Consider the following 23,910-nt stretch of genomic DNA (forward strand, 5'->3'; position numbering starts at 1 on the left):
ATAGCAATATGTCCTATCCGGTTACAAGAAAAGCATTTCAAAGGGAGCTTACCTCTGTATTTGTCGGTTCATTTAGGAAGTTTCCTAGCAAGAAGAGCTTCAAATGCCATCAGAATCTCCTCATCATCCATTTCTCTACTCTATCTTGGTTCACCACTAGTGCTAGCTTCTTTTCCTTTTCTGGATGGTACAACAGAAGCTTTAAAAACTGATTCAGTCTTTTGAAAACTGCCATCAAAACTATTTAGCTCATAGGCTGTCAACTTTGCAATGATGAAGTCTAGGGATACCTTAGTCTTGTCTATTGATCTCAACTCCTGAATAGTAGCAACCCTTATTGCATAGACTGGTAATAAGGATCTCAGGACTTTGCTTACCACTGTGGAATCTTCCATTTTACCACCTGCACTCTTGATATCTCCAACAATGGTTTTGATTCTTATTCCATACTGTTGAATGGTCTCACCTTCAACCATCTGCATGTCTTCAAACTTCCCTCTAAGGCTTTCTTCCTTAGCTTGTTTTACATGCTCTTCACCGCCATAGATATTTTCAAGAGTATCCCATACCTCTTTGGGATTTACCTTATCTTGGACATCAATAAACTCAATGTCAGATAAACTACTGATTAGGGCTTCCATGACTTGCCCATTCTCCTACATCTCTCTCTTTTGGTCATCGGTGAGAGTACTAGTAGGGGAAACATAGGCATTCTCAACATAGCTCCAGTGTTGAGTACCCATGCTTCTGATGTATATCTTCATTCTGTCTTTCCATATACTAAAATTTTCTATGTTGAACTTTTGACCTTCCCTCTTCATCATTAGACTAGGATCTTTACCTCAAGCGGTTAATCTTATAACACAGAGGACCTAGAGGACGCTCTGATACCAATTGATAACTCAATGATGAACGGATAGTACCAAACCAGTACTGAGAGGGGGGGTGAATTAGTACAAGCAAAAACACAATCCTAAAACCAATTTGTCAACAGACACTATGCATAGGCAAACAAATAGTAACTCTGGTCTTAAACAAAGTACAAGCAGCAAAACCCATAATAACTAAGACAAGCATAAACCGATTGACACTTATCTTCTCATACAATCTAATACTTCATTTCCATTTCACCCTAGTGCATGAATAGGTAATCTACCATCAAAGATATATATATAAACAGCTAGATCAACATGATTCACCGCTTGACAGAAAAGGACATAGCATCACATGAAAAAGACATCACATATGACACACATATTTTTCACATGGAAACCCAACTAGGAAAAACCACAGTGGGGATGAATACCCACAAGCTTGTTTTTGAACTCTTTAGAAGTCCGCTATGTTAGGAGCCTTGTCCGGTTAAAGACTGATACAACAGGTTCCGTTAGGAACCGATCTTGTTAGGGATCAGCCGATTAAGGGATGGCTAGAATACTCAGTTAAGGATTAAACCCTATTAAAGGTTACCTTGTTATAGGATTTCAAGAACTCAGAGGTTTTGAGTCACCCTGTTAAAGGATGTACAGTAAGCCGGTTAAAGCTACCCTGTTAAGGGATTTTCCAACTGTTGAAGTGGTTAGAGATCAACAAGTATTACAATGATCTGATAACAACACTCAATGCCAATGCAAATCCACTTTAGCTCCTCTTCACCTTCTACACTTACACTCTGTAGGTATCTCTTCTCTCTTCTGGTCTAGCAAGAATCACATATCTCTTCTCTTGGATACATACACACAACTTTTGCCAACAACATTAGAAAGAAACACAACATCAACCTTATAGGAAATAGATAGGTTGGTAGCATAAACCCTAAACCCTAAACCTATTAGGTTAAGCAATTCAAATGGTTTAACCCTGACCGTTGAGCACATTGCATTAAATGCAATAGTCTTGAACCAATCTCAAGACGTTCTCCATCGTTCGTTTTCCATCGATTTCATGGCGGCTGATAACCTATCACGCGTTATCACTGTTTAAAGACTTTGCACATTCCCAAGGTAGATAGGAACAATCTCCTTCATGCAAGATCCTTAACGTGCACAAGGTTGACTTGGCAACATGATATGTTCTTTGTTACAATGCTAACTCATCACACAAAGTCACCGATTGAGTCACACGGGCTTGAGATACTTCAACCGAAAACCCTGAAGTTGAGACTACCAACCGGTAGTCATACAAAGCTTCCATGTGCCGGTTCCCATAACCACATGTCGGTTCACCTTAAACAAACACACTGCTTCCCTTTGGCACAAATATTGGTTCATAGTGTTATACTAGTTCTCACATATACCGGTTCTCTCCTCTTCAGCATATTGACATCAATGACAACATACAATGTCATCATGTCCATATACCGGTTCACATAATGCCAACAACCTACACTAACAATAAGTCTATGTTACTATTTGAAAGGGTTCCATACCTTTCTCTCATTAAGTGAACGTGCAAAAATAGTTTCACTATCACATCTTCAACCCATATTTCATACTCACCTATTACATTGATGAAGCATATCAAGTGATATTCAATAGTGATAACAATGATGCACTAAAACTTTAGCATTCATTTCCCTATACATTTAGAATTAAAGTTGTATAACCCAAAATGTCATAATATTAAAGCTACCTACATGTTCTCATTCCCAACAGTTGTCTAACCATGATGAATATCTAATCATGTCTACTAGGAGGCATTCTTAAATTTCTAAAAATATTTGTTTGTTGTTCATATTATTGATATGAATGTCATGAGTAATTGTTTGGTTCCTAATTATTTGTTGAACTATATTTGATTTTGATTCACATCATAGGTGTACTAATCAAGGTGAGTTTGTCATAGCTCAATTTAGGCTTATCTTTCATATTTCCTTTGTTTAAGACTTCTCATGTACTAATTGTATCCATATATTATCAATTAAGTCATATGAGGTGTATTAGTATTAGTTCTTACATCAAGGAACGTATCACCACTACTGAATGTAACAACTAATTCATTATCATTAGGATCTTCTATAGATAACATCCATTTTTTTTCTCTCCACTAGATTTGATTTCTCCTTATTGTTAGGAAATTTCTATCCATACAATGATCCACGTAACCCAAATAGATAAATCTATGGAAAGATGTATTTAAAATCTATATACAAAAGAATATAAAACATACAATCAAAGATGACATAAGATATACCCTAGGAAAACCCTCGAGAGGGAAAAACCCAACCTCCAAAAGAGCCCATCCCTCATGTATTATTGTGAAGTGGTAAAAATTAGGGTTTCCACCATTAAGGTAATAAAACCACGAATTTTTCTTAAGGACCAATTACATTAAGGAAAGAGGAATTTGACAGATCTAGATTTTGATCAAATTCTAGGGGTTTTAGACCTCTTCTTTCCCTTTAATTTGAATTGATTTGATTAATGATGTTAAAATTAGGGTAAATGTGCTTATAATTAAAGTGATTATTCATAAATATCGAGCTACAATGGTCAAAAAAAGCCACAAACCTAGATCTAAGCAATATTTGAGTGTTCAGATCTTTTCCCAAAAGGTCATCCTAAAATGTCAAGACCAAAATGCCTATCACTCTGGTTCTCCGCACTTTTTGTTGTCCAAAGGGGAATTTATTCATCTCTGTGAATAAAGATAATCCTGAGAATTGCAACCCCGTACTCATTCATGCACACAATAGAGAAGGGAAAATGGTTGGGAATAGTTGTTTGCCTTAGGTCAAACCCCAATTTTGGTATTAACCGTGAAATAGAATTCAAATGTAAAAGAATTGTTGTAATGGAAATGATTTCCTTTTAATAGAAATGCTGAAAAATATTTGAAACACTAATGTTATGCCTTTTTATGAAGTTTTGTTTGTCTTCACAAGGAATTAAGGTTTCATGTTATCTTCATAAAATATAGAACATGAATGTGAACACCAATGCTTGAATGTTGACTTTACTTCTGCTCCAATGCTTGAAAAAATTTTGATTTCTTGCTCGCTTGAATTTGAATGAATGCTTGAGGACTTGAATTTTTCCCCTTTGATCTCAAAATGAGAGAGGTAAACCTCTTTTTATACTTTCCAATCAAAAAACAAATTAATTTTCCAACAAATGATGACACAGGATCAGGATTCTCACTCTTTTCAAGTGGTCATTAAGGGGCCCCAAAATGGGCCCTGATTGGGAGGATGACCAGGGTTCTAGCACTCTAGTCCTAACCAATCAAGGACACAAAAAATAGGAGAAAGCATGGGTGCTAAAAAAATAAGTTTAGTGCATGATGTGAGCATAATTAGGGCTTTGATCAAACCTTGGGAGACAAACGCCAAGGTGAGGGCCCAAATGAGCGAGTACAATTTAGGACACTACAATTATTTAGCAATATAAGCATTCTAATACATCTCCAAAGTCTCCATGAACACTTTTGAAAGACAAGTCTTCTACAAGGACTCCATGTGAAGAAGCATGTAACCACACATCCCATTTCATGCTTCAAACCCTTACAAACACAACCAAGAGATATTCTCAAACCCTTGGCCAAATTAGCCAACCTTATACAACTACCCATGTGCTCTCTTTTATAGATTCAAGCTCACACAAAACCACCAAGTGGTATTACATAAAATCATGTGACTAATATAGTGAGATTACAAAATTATTTTCCCCTCATTTACTTTTTGGCACTAAGTTTTTCTAGTATCAAATATTTTTCAATGAGATTATCCACATTAAATATTTATCACAATGTTACATATAACGCATAGAGTGGCCCCAATAACGTTAAACCATGTGATGCACACAAGTCTATATCCTATAGGTGAATAATAAATAATAATAAATTGAAAATTATATTATGCAAGTAGTACAACACACATTTTCTCTTAACATTCTACTAGTTGGTGTATGCTTTGTATAAGGGGTAGTAAGTAAAATCAAACATGAATAAGGGAATATCCCTATAGTCATAGATCACATCATGAAATCAAAGTGATGCATGTGCTTCATCAAGATACTTGAAACAAGAAACAAGGAAACCACTATATCAATCATGAATTTATTCACCCTCTATCATGGCAATGTACAAAAATAAGAATCTTTTAATAGGTAGAAAATTAGGGTTTCACAACTTATGCTTTGTAAACTAATAAATGTCCTAATTTTCACATGCATCACCTTAAAAGGAGGATGAGTACAACAGATCCAAATTCAATTCTATTAGAAAGAGGGTTGAGTGTTGTTTGAAGTCTTATTCCCCTTTTGTTTCAGTCATAGTATGTGAGATTGAATCTCTCCCAATTTCTAAGGGAAGGCTCTCCCTTTAACTCACTACTCTATCTATATAAAATAAAATACAACTTCTGATTTCTAATCTATACTTGGGTGGTACATTGTCTTATCCTCTTTTTTCATAATAGATGTTATTCTCTCCTCTTTCTTTAGAAAAGAATTTACAATATAGAGAAGCAATACTTCTTACAATTTTAAAATTACAAACTAACTCAAACTGTAAGAATGATGAAAACACAGATAAGTAAAGAAGCAAATTTTCCATAAAGGCTCAAAGTCATTTGTTGCTTCTTCGGAAAGGGAAAACAATGTTCAAGCTCAAAGTCTTGTAGTCACTATAATCCTATCGACCTTTTACAAATAACCCATGTAACCCAAGGTGTTAATTAAGAAAAGCAAAGCAAAGCACAAAGTCTCTAATCCGATTCCTTATTACAACTTTTGATAATATTTTTTCTAAAACAATAATATGAATCTCAAAGTCTTCAAATTAAGATTTTCTTTTCCAAGATGGCACAATAAATCACAAAGTCTTCAAAGTGTTACCTTAATATATTTCAGCTAACTTTAACTTGAAAATACCAATATGAAGCACAAAGTCTTCACAATGATATCACATTCACCAATTCCTAATTCTATTAACAAGAGCTTAAATACAGAAAGTCCACAAACTAACAATTACCTCTACTCTTTAACTATATCTCCTCAACCACACCTTTACTTGAGAAAAATAAGAATTTACAACAAGAATGACATAAGAATAATCTCACTGTAAACCACAAATAAATCCAATAAAAATTTTGGATGCCAAATATCTCTTCTTATTTGATCAACTTTGTAAAATCACAATAGGAACACAAAGTTTCACTTTTTCTCTTTACTTCAATAGAGTTTTAGCATATAGATTAAAGATTCTAGATTCTAGCTCCATATTACAAAGAGCAACCTCATATATATAGAGGATAGGTGCAACATGAAACTAGGAAAGTTACAACTAATTTGTGACCAAGTCAAAGGTAGAGTTTGATTTGACTTAGGACACGTGCAAGTTCAGGATGCAAAAACTTGAATACGAAATGACACTTGAGGTGTCGATTGAGATTACAAAATGACATTAGGCTAGAAAAGCATAAAAATGACTAAATGTATGGAGCCTCACCTTATTCATCATTGTCTCCATTTTTCTTCAAGAAATCTTCATATTGTCACAAGGTAGCCTGTATTCCACAGTCATTTGGTCCCAATATGCTAAATCTGGCATCTAGAGTGGAGTTGCAGAAGTGGATTTGAAGAATTCCCAGAGTTGGACAAAAAAGACCAAAGATGTGGTTGATGAAGTAAATTTTTGACACTTAAGTCCGATTTGCATTTGGAGAGGGTCATCAATCATATAGGTGCATATCAGACTTACAAGTCTGAAATGCACTTACGCAAAAGACAAGAAAGAAATACTCTTTGGTGCAAATCAAGGTTATAACCTTGATTTACACCTAAGAAAGAATCATGGTGCAAGTCGGGGTTACAACCTTGATTCGCACCAACACTTGGAAAAAAACAAAGGAAAAGGGTGTGGGTCGAGGTTATAACCCTGACTTGCACTATTGGGTAAGGCCTCGGTGTAGGTCATGGTTATGGCCTTGACCAACACCATTTCGAGATGACTCTGTGTAGGTCGGGGTTATGGCTCTGATCTACACTAGAATGGATAGAATTGGTGTAGGTTGAGGTTATAACCCCGCCTTGCATCAGAAAGGGAGAACTTAGTGTAAGTCGAGGTTGTAACTCCGACTTTCACCAAAATGGGAGGACTTGGTGTAGGTCAGGGTTACAACCCCGACTTTCACCAAAATGGGAGGAATTTGTGTAGGTAGGGGTTACGACCCCAACTTGCACCAAAAATAGGACTTGGTTATGAAGTGTAAATTGGGGTTACAAACCCGATTTGCACCAGACTAAAATTTTTGAAAGGGAAGTGTGATTCGGGTTTGTAACCCTGATTTACACTTGTGTGCATAAAAAAGGTGTAACTTGGGTTTGTGAATCTGATTTACACCAAAGCATAAAAACTAACTTAAAAGGCCCAAAAAAAGGACTAGAACCTCTTAATCAAGAATCAAGGATCCTAAATCAAGCATGAGACCTTGAAAAGCATGCATAGGGCATATGGACTACAATTTGGACAAAATTTGCAGGAATTATCTTGTTTTTGTGACATAGCCAAAAATGAGGACAACAAGGAGTTCCCCGTAGTGCTCTAGTCACGAAAAATCGAGTCCAAATTATGGGAATAGGTCTATGTCGGGCTCTTGATGTTTACTGAAACCTTTTGGCTCCATCAAGTACATATAGCTACACACAAGAGGAAACAAAGAGGGTTGTGAATAGGGGTTTTCCTTATGTCAAACCTCGGGTTTGGAATTAACCCTAATTGAGATAAAAAAAATTGAACTGTAACTGAATTGGACAAGTTTGCCTTTTGAGGGCAAGGAATTGAAATTCTTAAATGTAGATGATTATACCTTCAATAGGTGATGCATGTTCTTTGGATAATTTCTCCCTGTGTTAATGCAATAACATTATAAATCACATAAAATTCATCATGAAATCATAGATAAAATATAAGTTGAAGATGCCTTGATGTAGTTTGTTGCTCCTTGAATCAAATCCACTCTTGAGGAAGAAGAATTGCTCTTAAATTGATGAAATTATGAAAATGAATTAAGAGAGATTCCTTTTATGGGGATCTCATAATTAAAATCACCATTAGGGAAACTTAGAATTGATATAGTTTTGCATAGAGTGGGATTTGAATCAAATAGGACTACCAAATTATCCTCCTAAAATTTGAGAAAAAAAGTGAGAGATCAGGTGAATCCTAGTAAGTCTGGTCGTATCAACCTTTTTTTCAAATTTCTAGGGATGTAAGATAATGGAGATCTAATGTCGAATCTAGCTCAGTGGCTCAAACCATAATGCATGAAGGTATGAAAAATATGCTTTGACAGTTGAATTTAGGGTAAGATTAAGGATAATTCAAGATGAAATGATAAAGGGAACACCTAGAATTAAGGGCCCAAATAAGAGTGTGATGATGTAATAAAATGGAATAAGACCCTTAATATTAATTTAAATCAATAAAGATCCTACAATGCCTAGAAGAAAGGGAAATACTAAAAGAGGTGCTAACAGAGTGTAAAATTGGACACACTAATAAAGGTATATAATTTACAACGCAATATTTAGCCCCCACTTTTGCAAAGTATGATCTTGCGATCATACTCTCGATAAAGTAGAAATGAAGAGATATAGAATCTAAGAGAAAGAAAAACCAAGGATGGGATAATAGTGAGGTATGGACAAGACCCCAAGCATGGGATCCTATCAATCCATGCAAAGTAACCTTCAAATATACACAAAAGCAAACAATGTTAGTACTAAAAGACAAAGTTACAAGTCAGCTAGTTGAAGAGACCTCAATAATCAAAATGTCTCAATTGCTAATATCATTCGCGTCATGTTATTGCAAGAGCACAAGTGGACTTGTAGAAACAACAAGGACATATACCAATTGAAATCGCACTAAACCATGACCCAACATAAGAAAATTTTGTTATGCTATGGGTTCATGGGAGAGAAAGAAGGAACGCGGATTCCATGGGCTAGCAAGTTGTGTTATGTTAGGTGGTCCATATAGAATGGAAGAGTTGAAATAGTCTAGCAAGTCGTGTTATGCTATTTCCACTCATCTCACTAAAATATCATTTGGTTTCAGGATTTAAGCATCTCATCTAAGAGTTAGGTATTGTTTCAAGCATGCAACAACCTATATAAGATATGCAATTGAAAAATGATATGTTTGGTTACGGGAATGGAACATCTTGTCTAAGACTTTAGGTATAGTTTCAAGCATGTACACCTCATATAAGACATACAAAATAACTGCATATAGTTTCAAGAATGAAGCATCTTGTATAAGAGTTAAGTTTGGTTTCGAGAATGTACACCCCATATAAGACATGTAAAAAGGAAAACCATGAAACACATTATCCAAGGAAATCCACAATCTAAATTGAATATTTTCTACAAGGAGGCCATGATGTATGCATCCCCATAAGATGTCAACATGATAGTATGTTGATGTCTTAGGGAAGATAGAAAACAAGGATACACACATTCATCACCAAGGAGATATCCTTTAGGCAACAATGTACATAAATCCAAGCTAAAGAGGCATGACTCTTATAAGCAAGGAAATGATAGTTGTAAAAGAGATATATCTTGCAACAAGTGTAAAGGGATCCTTTTGAGGGATACATGGAGGAAGTTATCTTTGATAAAGTTAACATCTTTGAAAAGGAGTAGGAAAATAAGAATACACACCTTCTCCAATATTTAGGAAAAAGTGGATTCTTAGGGAAGGATTGCACACTTTCACTAAGGAGATATTGTTCATAAGAGAGGTATCATTTCAAAACAAGAATAGATCATAAGTACTCGCATGAAGGAAAAATTGTATTCAAGAGATGACATCAAATAAAATATGCAACTCAACAAAGTAAAGGTAAATCTTTGGAAAAATAGATAATTGAGATATTAATCTTGTCCCCCAAGTATGCAAACAAGGATACTAAAGAGAGAAAATTTATAAAAGATAGACTCTTCTAAATTAAAGAAAAAAATCCTCATCGGGGATTCAGTTTTTTTATAAAATGGATGAGATCCTCAATAGGGATATGCACATCCACAATATAGAAGGGTTCATTATAAAATATACAACTTAATAAAGAGAAGGATTTGATGAGTGATTATAGACTTCCAACACTAAGGAATAGGTCCCAATTAAGGATGTGTTCTTATAAGGAAAGGATGAATTCCTCATTACGGATAATTGTTCCAATAACAGGGAGGGGATCCTTGGTAGGAATATACACCTCCAAAATCAATAAGAGATCCTTATAGAAGACACTTCTTCACAAAGGGAAAGTTTAATCTTAAGAAGCAGAAATGTTTAGAAATCATTCTTTCCCCCCAATCATAGAGACAAGAGAAGATACAAAATAAGCTATTATGTTGCTACTAGAGTATGATTGCACATGAAATTGTACCACCATGAATGACAATGAGCCCCAAATGGGTAAACTACTAATGTCACATTATGTGGAACAACATAATAGACAATGTTATTTAATTTCATGATAGATTGGATAAAGAAGTTGAATATGACATGTTAAATAATCTAGAATAAATGAAAGTAAAACCATACATAAAATGATAAGCATTAAAATGTATTGATAAACAAATTAGTCTCTAGGAAAAGAATAGGCCTCTAAGTTATGTTCCTCTTGCACACAAACTTCCTCTTGAATAAAAGAAACTTTAGAATAGGGACAAGAATAATTCATTAGGGCATGTTTTATATAAGAGAGGGCATTGGAATGAATAGAAGGTAAAGCCTCATAAATAGGATTAACAATCCTATTAACCTCTTGGGAAGCTTCATAAAGGGGATTATCAATCATCATAATTTCCTTATAAATGTTGAGAGATATAGAGGATGAGCTAATTGAGATGAAGTCATCAAGGGCTCCATTTAACATATCACAAACATCACTACTAATTATGACATTCACATTGAGAGATGGTTTCTTAGATGCTTTTGTGGGCTTTGAAGGATTATATCCAAGTCTAAATGAGGTTTCATGTATGTTACTTTTTAAAGGAACTTAAATACCTTGTTCACTTGCACCACAATCATTACCATTATATCCACTTTTAGCTAAAATGTGAAAACCTGGACCATAAATGGATGCCATATCAGAAAGACATGGAGGGGTCTCATAGGTCTCAATGTCATAATTAGATGAAGTAGGAGAATATTTTAAATAATTATTTGAATTAGAAGCAGCCACAAAATTGTTACTAATTTGTTTAGGCAAGGTTGATTTCTTCTTAGGTTCCACCATATCATCATCCTTTTTAGTCCTAGGCTTTATTGGGGGGACTTTATATTCTTCTACAAATGTGAGTGTAAAATCTAAGGACCCCCAATAATCTTATTAGAGTACCTATTCAGATAAAGAAGTATCTTCAAGAGGAGATGGTGTTATTATTAGGTTCTATCGAGGGGACTTTATATTCTCCTATAAAGGTAGGTGTAAAATCTAAGAACCCCTAATCCTTTTCCAAGAGTACATCTTTGGATGAAGAAGTATCTTTAGGAGGAGAAGGTGTTTCAACTTGAGTAGTAGAAGAATTAGAAGAATGTGAAGAAGATTTAGAATCAGATTCAAATTTTGCAAAGAAGCTTGTAAATTAGTATTGGCATGCAAAGTATACATATTATTGTTATAAGTGAATTTGGCTTGGTGATGAAGAGTAGAAGGGACATATTGTATACTATGAATCCAAGGTCATCTTAATAGAATACTATAAGTAAGAATATCGAGAATGACTTGGATAGGTGTCAATAAAATAACAGGTCCTATCTTGATAGAAGAGGTTATAGTACCTAAAGATTCTCTAGCAACATTGTCAAACCCATGAATAGAAAGAGATTCGGGTTGAATAAGAGAAGGATCCATATTAATCTTAAGCAATAAATCAATGCTACAAACATTAATTCTACATCCATTGTCCACTAGAGTTTGTCTTATAGCATTACCATTGATAAGAACAACAATAATAAAAGGATCAATCATATTGATTTTGAATCTCCTTATTAGGTAGCTCATCTTGTGAAACATGTTGGTTGAAAATTTTGTCAACTCGAAAAGAGCCTACAAAATTGTGGTTTCAACCATAGCAACACGAGATTAACTCTCCTATTTATTAAGGTAAGGTTCCCCTTGTGATTCACTACTCTAATATACTAAAATAACATACAAATTTCTATCTCCTATTCTCACATGGGTGGTACATCATCTTATCCTCTTTTTTCAGGACAGATGTTATTCTCTTCCTCTTTTTTAAGGAAAGAATTTACAACATAGAGTAGAAATGATTCTTACAACTTCTTTGTTACAAATTAACTTGGAAAATAAGAATTATATAATATAATGAGAAAAGAAGCAAAGTGTCCATAAAGGCACAAATTCCTCTGTTGCTTCTCCGGGACGGGAAAGAATGCTCAAGCTCAAAGTCTTGAATTCACTGTTGTCCTATCAACCTTTTGTATAATTTCTTCTATAACCCAAAAAGTTAACAAAGGAAACCAAAATAAATCTCAAAGTCTTCAAAATGATTCTTAGCTTTACCTTTGATAAAACTTTTGTCGAAGTAGTAATATGAAGCTCAAAGTCTTCAATTTAATGTTTCTTTTCCGAGATAACATGATCAAGCCCAAAGTCTTCAAAGTGAAACCTTAATACATATGTTATTGGCTATTTGTATTTAAAATATCAAAATGAATCACAAAGTCTTAAAAATGATAATATGATCACCAATTCCTAATTCTAACAGCAATAGTCAAGATAAGACACAAACTTCACAAGTTAAAAATTGCCTCTACAGTTTAATAATATTCTTTCCACACACCTTTATTTGAATAAATAAGACTTTATAATGAAAATGACATAATAACACTCTCACCATAAAACACAAATGAATCCAACACAAAGTTTGGATGCCAAAATATTTCTTCTTATTTCATCAAACTTACAAATTCATAAGAGGAACACAGTTTCACTTTTGCTCTTCACTTCGACAGAGTTTCAGCATATATATTAAAGATAATAGATCCATAATTACAATGAGCAACCTCATATTTATAAAAGAGATGTGTACCAAAAAACTAGGAAATTAATTTGACTAATTCAAAGAAGAGTCCTAATTGACTTTGGACTCATGCATATCCTACATGCAAAAACAAATACTAAAATGATACTTTAAGTGTCAATGTTTTATTCAAATTACACCTAATATGAAAACTAATTAAGTGTCACCAGACACTTCATTTTGATCTCACTTAATGAAATCCTCAAACTTTTGCAACACTGTTTTCATCTATTAATAATTAGGTCCTTTGGTGTGACTCGTGATGACCTTGACTCGACTGATAGAATCTCGAAGGTTTTCATAACATTTCTTATACTTCTTAAGGAGTCAAGCCAAATCATCCATATTTACCTGAATGTCAATCAACTTATCAATAGAGGACAGTGAGAAGACTTTCATATCAACTTCTTCACCAACCAGCAAACTGAACTCCTTCACAATATCATCATGAGGAAGAGGCTTATGGCTTTCATTAAGGAAAGTACAAGGAAGAGATGATATTTTCTCCACGATGTCTTTTCCTTTCTCATTACTATCTCTTTGAGCTCTTCTCAAGTCCTTGATAAGCGTCTCAAGTGTATTCATCTGATGCTTTAGAATTTCCCTCTGTTTAATGTACATGTTCCTTGAGGAAATGACACCATTATCAACAAGTACATCCAACTGAAAATCTTCTAACTTCAACCAAGCATTGAAGTCCTTTTCAAGTGTTTGTAACTCAATTGAAAACACCTTCAAAGTATTTTCAATTTTAATTTTAGCTTCCTCCAGTCCATTAACCAAGGTGACAGTTGGACATAAAAGATGAGTCCCTTGACTAAAAATCATGTCCGTCCATTCTCCTATAGTCCTTCCATGAGAACTTATCTACTCAGCTTGCTTCACAACCTGCTCATCCATGGAAGAAGTGACTGGCTCAATTACCTCAAAAGACTTGGTAATTTTAACCAAGACCTTTGTCAACTGACTAACTTAATTCTTTAATCTATATTTCTTTACCTTCTCCTCATTTCACATTGTTATGAGATGTCGGAAAGAAGCTTCAACATTGTCAACAATACCTTCATGTGTTTGATTTCTCAATTAAATCTTCTTAATCATATAATCAGAAGGATGGACTTTATCAAGATCGGTCTTTAGAAGAGGAATAACCATATCCACATACTTGTTCTTTGGTTCATCCACTCCAACTCTAGATAGATTTCTAGCCTTCTTCTTACCCTTAGGCTTATCAAGTACAAGTTGGCTGAAATCAAAGTCATCAAGAGAGATGGCTTGTTTCTTCCTTTTAGGAGCATTAGACACTAGCCATGGTTGCAAAGAAGCATCTTCATCTACTCAAGAAGTCAGAACTTGAGTTGCCAACTCCTGAGACTACATACTGGTAGTAACAATGGGTGGAGTTGAGGTGAAAATAGCAGATGGATTAGAAACATTAAAAACTTGAGTAACTTGGGTTTCTAACGCGAACTTATCAAAATCTTCAAACATAGATGATGTGACCTCAGACAGATTAGGAATGAACATGGTATCTAGGTTGTCATGAGGTGTATCAAGATTTATTTCACTTGTGGAAGTGGAGGGAATAATATGCATTCCAGGAACTTGTGAGGAAATTGATACAGTAGTATTCATAGGAAATATATCAGGGATAGTGACCGAACTAGTACCTGTGACATGACATGATGAAGGAGGAATAATTTCTTGTGTCTCTTGAGACAAGGAAGTTATTGAGATTATAGAAAATCCCTCCTCATCAAACTATTGTATTTCTTAATCTTGTTCATTGTCTAGCTCATCGTTTTCTTGGAATTGTTCATCTTCATTCAATTCTCATTCTCCAAATTCATCAGGAACTTGAGTATTTTGTGTTGAAGACTCACCTTGAGTTTTAACTTTTCATACAGTGAACTTGAATTTAGGACCCTTGGCAGTCATAGATTCTTGCCTATTCTTGGTCCTTAATTAAGAAGTTTTCCCCTTGGAACCTACAACATCTTCTTCAAATAACTCAATTAGAATGGCTTCATCTACACACCATGTAGGTTCAACCATGCAATGGTACAAAAATTTTCTAACATCTAATCCTTATAGAAGTATTCTCCTTTTAGGACCATTGTATAAGAGTTAGAGGTAATCCAACAACTTTATTTCTTTCATATGTAGGATCAAGGATGTCACCATCTTCTTCTAGATCTTTAGGGACATCGACAAGATCAAAGTTTTCAATTTTCTCTATTGTTAAACGATAGTAATCCATTCTACGGATATCCTCTTTAGTCTTGAAATCTACCCATACATCTTCAATTTGGTGGATATGTGTGTAGTTTTTCTTAATTTTATTCTCCACGCGCTTATAGTCAAAGAAATTTCTAACCTTGACGACTTTCATGGTCACTCATCTCATTTCCTCCTGCATGGCATGAGCCTTGTAGATGGAAATGATAGAATATCTCCCAATAGAGATGGAGAACTTCAAACCCATCTTATGAGCTCCAGATTGATTCTCATGGATGGAAATCATTTGGCGGCCCATCTCCATAAGGATGATCTTATCAGATGGATATCTTGGGAGCATGAATGGTTCTCCATCAAAACACCCAATTCTGATATATGTAAAGGTAGGAAACTGGAGAAAAATGCAACCATATTCACTCACTACCCTCCATGCTTCATCTCTAACCCTTTTTTGAATCTCCTTGTTAAACAAACACATGTAATGAGCAAAGAAAGCATCATTTACTCTCCTAAAATGATGTAAAGGAGAAGGAACAACAAAGAAAAAGGAGAAATAAACCAAACCTACCCCTATGGGACTCACCCGAACTTATAAACAGGAACTTGACTCCTGTCACCTGTAGTTGATAAACTTGGAAAATGCCTCATTAAGGTAGTTGCATAGAAAAGATAAGAAGTCATATAGAATTTTAAGGTGGTAGGCACCTTGGTCAACTGTTCACAAAGGGCATCCGCAATTTGTTTACCCCCGAAGATCTTCTTCTTATTCTGCCTTATGACATGGATATATTGATACATCCACTTGTGGTAGGTATTTTAAGTTGGGAGGCCTTTTACTCTATTGAGTAGAGAAATGAGATCATTGACCTCCTCAATGAAGTCACTGCAAAGAAGAATTTGAGGCCATCTTGAAATTGTAGGTCTAGGTGTTTTTTACTAATTGTCAGTTATGTTCTTTCTGCATTTCTCTGAGTTTATGTCAAAGTATGCAACAATTGATTGCATGTCAATATCTACATATGAATCAATAGGTGAACATTTTTAAAATGGTATCAAAGAAGTCCTTATCAAGCTTGATGAGTGTTTTCCCATCTGCATCCTTCACTGATCTTGTGGTGGAATGATATTGGTTGGCAAGAGCCAACACAAATTTTGGATTCTATGCAGACATGAGATCTCACTATGAATTATAGGATCCATTAGGTATGATATTGGTGGCTCTTTAACTCTTTTGATAAATTCTTCAAGATCCACATGACCAATATTTGTATCTCTAATGTTATTAATATTAGAGGATACAAAAGGAGGAAACACTGGATAAATATCTTTCTTTTTAAACTTCATTGTTTTATTATGAGAAGAAGTCTCTGTCATTTGCAAAAGATCAACTACAACATGAAAATTTCATCATTTGATCCAATTAGCCACCATAGAAATCTCCATTTGATTCAAAAAGTTCATCGATCTATTATAATTGATAAAAAATTAACCAATTTACAAGTGTGTGCTCAAAACGCAAATTGGACTTATAAGTCCGATCTACACTTCGTGTAAATAAAAGATGAAAAATAATGCATATCGAACGTATAAGTTTGATTTACATATTTTACAAGGGAAGGGAAAAAGGTGTAAATCGGAGTTACAACTCCAATTTGCACTTTAGAAAAAACTAAGTTCAGTGTAAATCGGAGTTATAACTTTGATTTACATCTAAAAGATGCATGTCATCAAATGTAATTTGGACTTAGAAGTCCACTTAACATATTTATAAATAATTTGAGCCAAGTGTTGGGTAGGATTCAAACTCCAACCAACATCTATTTAGGAAGGGTCGAAAACCATTATCAAGTGTCGGGCGAGGTTTAAACCCCGACCAACACTTCAACGTAAAAATAATGATAAGGAGTGTTGGGCGGGGTTAAAACTTCGCCCAACACTTCATAGCATATATGATAGTGTCAAGTGGGATTTAATCCCCACTCAACACGTATGGGAAAGGAAAATGTTAAGGAAAGGGTGGTCGGGTTTAACACCTCGAACACCATCATACACTATGGTGGGGATCGGGGGGTAAAACCCACCCACCACATATACTATGACAACGACTGTGAAAAGAATGGAACACGGGAATAAATTTCTAGCCACCACCATAGTTAATACTGTGGTGGGTGTTGGGGGTTATTCTCACGCTACTGTAAATAAAAAGCATTGCATACAAAAGGGGCAAACGGGTATGGTAGGGTGTATACCCGCCCCAAGCCATACGAGTTTATGGTGTGCGACAAACACCTAGTCCGTCATACCATAACCAATAAGATCATTGCAAAAATAAAAATCAGATTTATAATCTGATACATCAAAGATGTAATGAATTGCAAGTTTGATTTAGAGTTAGGGCATGCAAAAAATCTTAAAATAAACCAGGTAGAACAATACATACCTGAAAGAAAATAAGGAAGCTTGAAAACTCAAATTCTCCAATCCACAAATCAACCAATAATGAAGGATTAGCGAATTAATCAAAGTATAAAAGGATAAAGAGACCCAATTGAAAACAAACTCCAAAATATTAATGACAAGTCGTGCATAATTAAAGTGTAATTCAAACTTATAGGTCTAAATTGCATTTAAATTACCAAAATAGGGCAAATCGAACTTGTAAGTTTGATTTGCACTTAAATTACCAAAATAGTGCAAATCAGACTTGTAAGTCCGATTTGCACTCACTGACGATCATTCAAGTGTAATGTTGGACTTATAATTCAATTTTACACTTAAGCAACAAGGATGAATGAAAAAACGGAGATAAACCCTATTTTTACACCAAAACAGGGAAGATCACATTATAAGTTAGAATTTCAAAATTTTAACTTAAAGAGGTAATTCCAACATCGAATAACACACATTCAATGAAAAATGAGACGACCAAAATGCCTCACTTTCTCAACTATGAAGGAAAAGAGAACGAAATACGAAAAATTCATAAGGTTTGTCCTATTTTCACAAAAAAAATCAAAAATGAAGAGAACAAAGCACACAATTTGAGCTTTAGGTTCTTTCATAGAATCAATCAACGAAGTTAAATTATGAGGTGTCACTGCAAGTGGGAGATCCAAGTTCTTTAAATTATATTGTAACATTTCATGATGTGTAGATGAAGGTATACTCAAATCACAAAGAGATATCATGGCGGAAGTGGCTTTAAGTTGTTCAATAAGATCATACTCTTTGCCAAGATGTTGTGACAAATGAGGTGCTGGTGGAAGTATTGATTGATAAGTAGGAAGAGAAGAAGGGATAACTGAAGGAGGATTAGATTTCATATTGTTCCTCATATTATCTGTGTGGGAAACTGAATTGTAACTCTCCCAAGTGATTTGTTTGGCATATTCATAAGAACTCTTAGTCACATAACCTCCTTGCACAGTAATAATTGGTTTATTAGGAGTGTAAAAAGTATCATTATTATAACCACCTTGAACCACTTAAGAGGTTTATTAAGAGGTTGAGAGGTTTGAGGAGTAATACCACCCTAAACAACAATCTTAGGCTCGTTAGGTGTTTCATAACCATCCCCATGTATCATAATGATCAAATATGGTTGGGAATATGTGAGGAAGATCTAGTAAAATTGAAATCTAGTAATTCATAAAGAGGTTTAACTACCTTAAACACTTCTTCATGAATAGGATTATCTTCAAGTTGATTGTTAGTGATATTAAACCTTTGTAGCCTAAGAGCATTCTTTTGTTCCAAAGTATCCTTACAAGGAAGGTACATTTCAAGAGAAAGATCAACATCATTCCTATCAATGGGATTTTTTAAAGAAGTGTTGATAGTCTCTTCTTGTACCAAAATGTCATCATAGGTAGGACCAATTTTAGAAAAGGGACTATCACTAGTCATTAATGTTTCATCCCTAGAGGGAAATTAATCTAAATGGAAAGAATGTATAGTGCCACTAGGGAAAATAGCCTCCATATCATCCTCTAACACCAAATGTTCTACATGGGGGAGGTGCACTCTAGGAGAAGGATCAACATCTCTCTTCAAAGCTTCATCCTTGAGAAGGAGATCTTTGAAATAAATGTTAACACTCTCTTGTTGAACTGGGATGTCCTCATGGGTAGGGCCAATTTTGGGAGACAAGCAAGCATTATTTATCAATACTTCGTCTATAATGCCCACCAAAATACCCTAGAAAAATATAGCTAAATATACACTAATTTTATTTTATTTTATTTTTTTACAATACAACACATAACATCACTTAAGTAATGCAGTGAGCACACAAACAACATTTAAGTGTTATGAACATAGAATAATTCACTCAAGCTATTCAAATAATTACGCCAGCAGAATACAATAAATCATTACTACTAACTCTCTAGGGCATCTCAACGCCATTACTTAATCTACCTACATAAGCAATAAGTATTTACTTTCTTCCAGATCAATACCTCATAATCTTAACCATTATACACACATAGGTGCATCATAGCAATACCTAACACTCATGATATGCAACCTACTTATTCATTTATTTAATATGAGATTCTATCTTTCAATGCATAATTATTTCCCTTTTTCTCTTAGGTTCATTTTATACACCAAGTCCAAATGTTACTATTTCCATTAACCAACCTTCAACTATTAACATCACCATTCACATACCAAGATTAACCCTTACATTGCATTAACACCATTTCCATTTACGATTAACTTCCACATAATCATTTATGATTCTATGCTCCTAGCATGCTTATTACTTCATCATGATTTCTAAAGTACATAAGGCAATAATCACAAAGTCTTCCTAAATATTTAACCCATAGCTCATTTAATACTCCTAAAATCTCTTACACTATATCAATTAACCTACAATCATCTTATTACGAATTAAGTAACTACATGAATTCATCTCAACACAAACTAAGATACAATATCCTAATTCCACGACAACTAATAGCATCCACCAAATGGAGATATATTCTTAAACCATGACACATGATACATTCTAATCCTTTCCTAAAAGACAAGCATTCATTTTACCATCTACCCATACACTTACTAGTAATTTCCACTAATAAGAATAGTAATTCATTCATTAAGAACATCCATACCATATTTTCATAAGGAACATTCAACTACATCCCAAGCATTATAAGATTTCAATTCTTCAATCACAACTCATAAACATATCCTAAGATATCTTCCAATATTACTCATACTCATACATCCTACCAAGGCATAGCATTTCTTCTACATAAAGAATTAATTAAAGACGTCATTTCTAAACTATTACCATTATCATAACATTTATACTACTTCCTTTTAACATGGCTCATCAAGAATACAAATGCTTCATTTAATTCCAACCCACAATACTTATTCACATCTCATGCATCTATTTCATTTAATATAAATGCATTAAAATTCAACTCAACATTCATCATTACAATCATGTACTATAACCAAAATCTATCACTATAGCTAGAACAACATAAAGATTTCTCATAAGCATGATTTATTTTACAACTATTACATAAGAAATTCATTACATAAATCGCATCATCATTTATATTCTTTTTGCACTTATTATCCATGAAATATCTAAATAACCATCCTCATCCACGCAAGAAGAATCCAAAGGTAGGAACATCCCAATGGTTTAAAAGCACCAACCACTCAGCCATGTGGAACCAAAGGAACCACCCCCCATGCTAGGAGATGACACAAGGTCCCAACACACACTCTACACCTAAGCCGGCACCTATAACCAAGGAGACTAGCCACACAAGGACTCTCAAGCAAGAACTCACACAGAACCACAATAATAAACTCCCAAAGGCGTAAAACTCATCAGGACATAAATGCATCCAATAAGCATAATCATAAATCATAAAGGGGGAACACATGTAGGAGTGGAGTGTCATCACATGCCATCCTCACAACATAATAACATAATAACACAAGGTACTAACCTGGTGGACATGTGGAGCCATCTCAACCTATGAGAGACCAAGGGAGATTAGCTTACCGTCTTCACGGTCTTCTCATGATTATCCTAAAACACCCTCCCTAGGACTAAGCCATGAGGCTTTAAAACTATCCATTATCTTGTTTAAATGAGTTATAAATTCCCATCCACATTAATTCATTATCAATGTTATCACTTGTTTACAAATCATGGAAAACTCCAATGTGCCCTAGTGGTCTAGACTTCAAGCATCCTTACAAGGAACCTCATGCAAGCCTATCTCTCATGACCCCGATCATCACAAGGAAGCCCACTCCTCCTAACATGGCCCAACAATAAATCACAAGAGGCTCTACCAACATAAATACATCAAAATAATACTCAATGCAACCAAAAACGTCCACACATACTCTTACAACATATGCAAGGCTACAACAACATCAATATAGCAAAACGAACCTCTTGGCTAGCAATAAAAAAAGGCATAACAAGCCATCAAATGTTTCCATCAAATAAAAGATAGCATCATAGCAAGGCCTACTCACTTGCTGGTCCAAAATAGCATAGTAATCATCTCAATCATCCATGGCCTATCCACATGGAAGAGAGTCTAAAATACTCAAGATGGTGTAGAGAAGTAAATATACATCAAACTGATAAAAGCAAAATTTGGAAAAATATTAACAGACCTCAAATAAAGCCTCTAGTACAAAAATCAATTCAAGAAAATTAATTAAAATAAGCAAAACTGTAAAAAACACATAAATCAAACAGGTTCGCGCATTTGCCCAACAGGTTCACACTTTTGTTCAACAGGCTAGCTCTTTTGTTCAACAAGTTAGCTATTTTGTTTAATAGGTTAGTGCATTTGTCAATAAGTTCGTGCATATGTTCAATAGGTTCGCACATATGTTCAACAAGTTCACACATATGTTCAACAGGTTCGCACATATGCTCAACAAGTTCGTGCATATGTTAAAATAACACATATGCATAAATTTGACGGAAATACTCAGAAAACTTTCAGGTAAAATATTGAAATCCAGACTTCATCAAAAGGCTTGAAAAATGCATGAAAAGAGACGCCCAGAAAGAAGGAATACATAGGTATAAACGAAATACATCAACTCAGACTAAAAACCAAGATTAAATCAAATGTCTTCACAAGAGTTTTCACGGAACCTGGAGTGACATACACAGGAAATACCAAATACATATTTTCTAGCAACTATACAAAACCCAAATAATATAAAGTTTTCTCCACCACATATAAATCTGAAACTACAATAAACCAAATACTTAATACCCAGCTCCCGGAAGGCATTTTCAGACACGGAGCATACACAGAGAATTTTAAAAGCTGAAAATAAACAAAAGACAAGGAACCCAACCTACACCCTGAGTGATGGATGAGAGTTGAGGTAGAGCTCCAACCAAATCCAAGAGCCAAATCAACAAACTCCGGCAACAATCCAAGCCAAAACCCAAGGAAAATCTTGCAAAGAATATTTTTCAAAAGAAGAAGCCAACCCCCAAAACTTCACGGAAATGAAAATAAAAGGCCAACAATAACCAAAACCCTAGCCTTCACAACAACCAATCAAAATATTCGATTCTATAATGTATTTTACCAACCCCACCATATAATATAATTTTACCTCCCTTTTCAAATTCAACCAATAAGAGAAAAGGGTAGGTAAGATATATGTAAAGGGTAGGTAAGATATATATAAATCATGTTTTTACAATTAGGTGGGAATATTTTATTATTTTATTTTAAAATACAACCCACTTAATATAAAAGTCAAACTAATAAATAAAACATGACCCACAATTAAATAAATCAAATGGGGAAATTAAATTAAATAAACCAAAGGCTCATAAATGAATTAAAGAACCAGATAAGCATTAAATACCAAATAAATATTAAACCATAGATGATTAAATAAATAAATAAACAATTAAATACCAATAAAAGGTCAAATCACAAATAAATATAAAACCACAACATAAGCTAAACAATAAATATTAAATCATCATTAAAATAAATAAATATTTAGATATCAAATAATCAAATACTCAAAAAGGCAAGAGTCCAATAAATTAAATTAAACATTAGATATCAAAAAATCAAATCGCTATTAATCAAAATAATTAAAATAAACATTATTAACTATTTAATCTCGCATCAACAATCAATCAGTCTCAACATGATAAAACTAACCAACCAATACTAACATACTCACAACACAAAAGAAATCAAGCTTACTAACTGACATGGCGACTTGCGCCAAGACACTGACGACTCACAGTGAACAACTTAGACCTAGAGTATGTGAGGGGAACTTGTGCCAACTCCGAACCACATGCCATTGGGATTTAAAGACACGCTCAGACCTGTGGAGCCAGGTGGAGTTGGTGTCTGGTACCTGCAAATCCTACATTCACAAAGCAACGATATGACATATGCATATATATATTATAACAGACAAGGGTTAGAGAATCGCAATGACACATCTCGCTCACAATGAGTGATGTGGCATTTTCTCTATCCCGAAGACAATCATATAATAATCAAACACACTATAAGATCAACTCATCATAGATAATCATTAAATATGGTCAGTACAT

Source organism: Cryptomeria japonica, chromosome 6 (genome assembly GCF_030272615.1).
Source record: "Cryptomeria japonica chromosome 6, Sugi_1.0, whole genome shotgun sequence".
NCBI classification, from domain to species: Eukaryota; Viridiplantae; Streptophyta; class Pinopsida; order Cupressales; family Cupressaceae; genus Cryptomeria; species Cryptomeria japonica.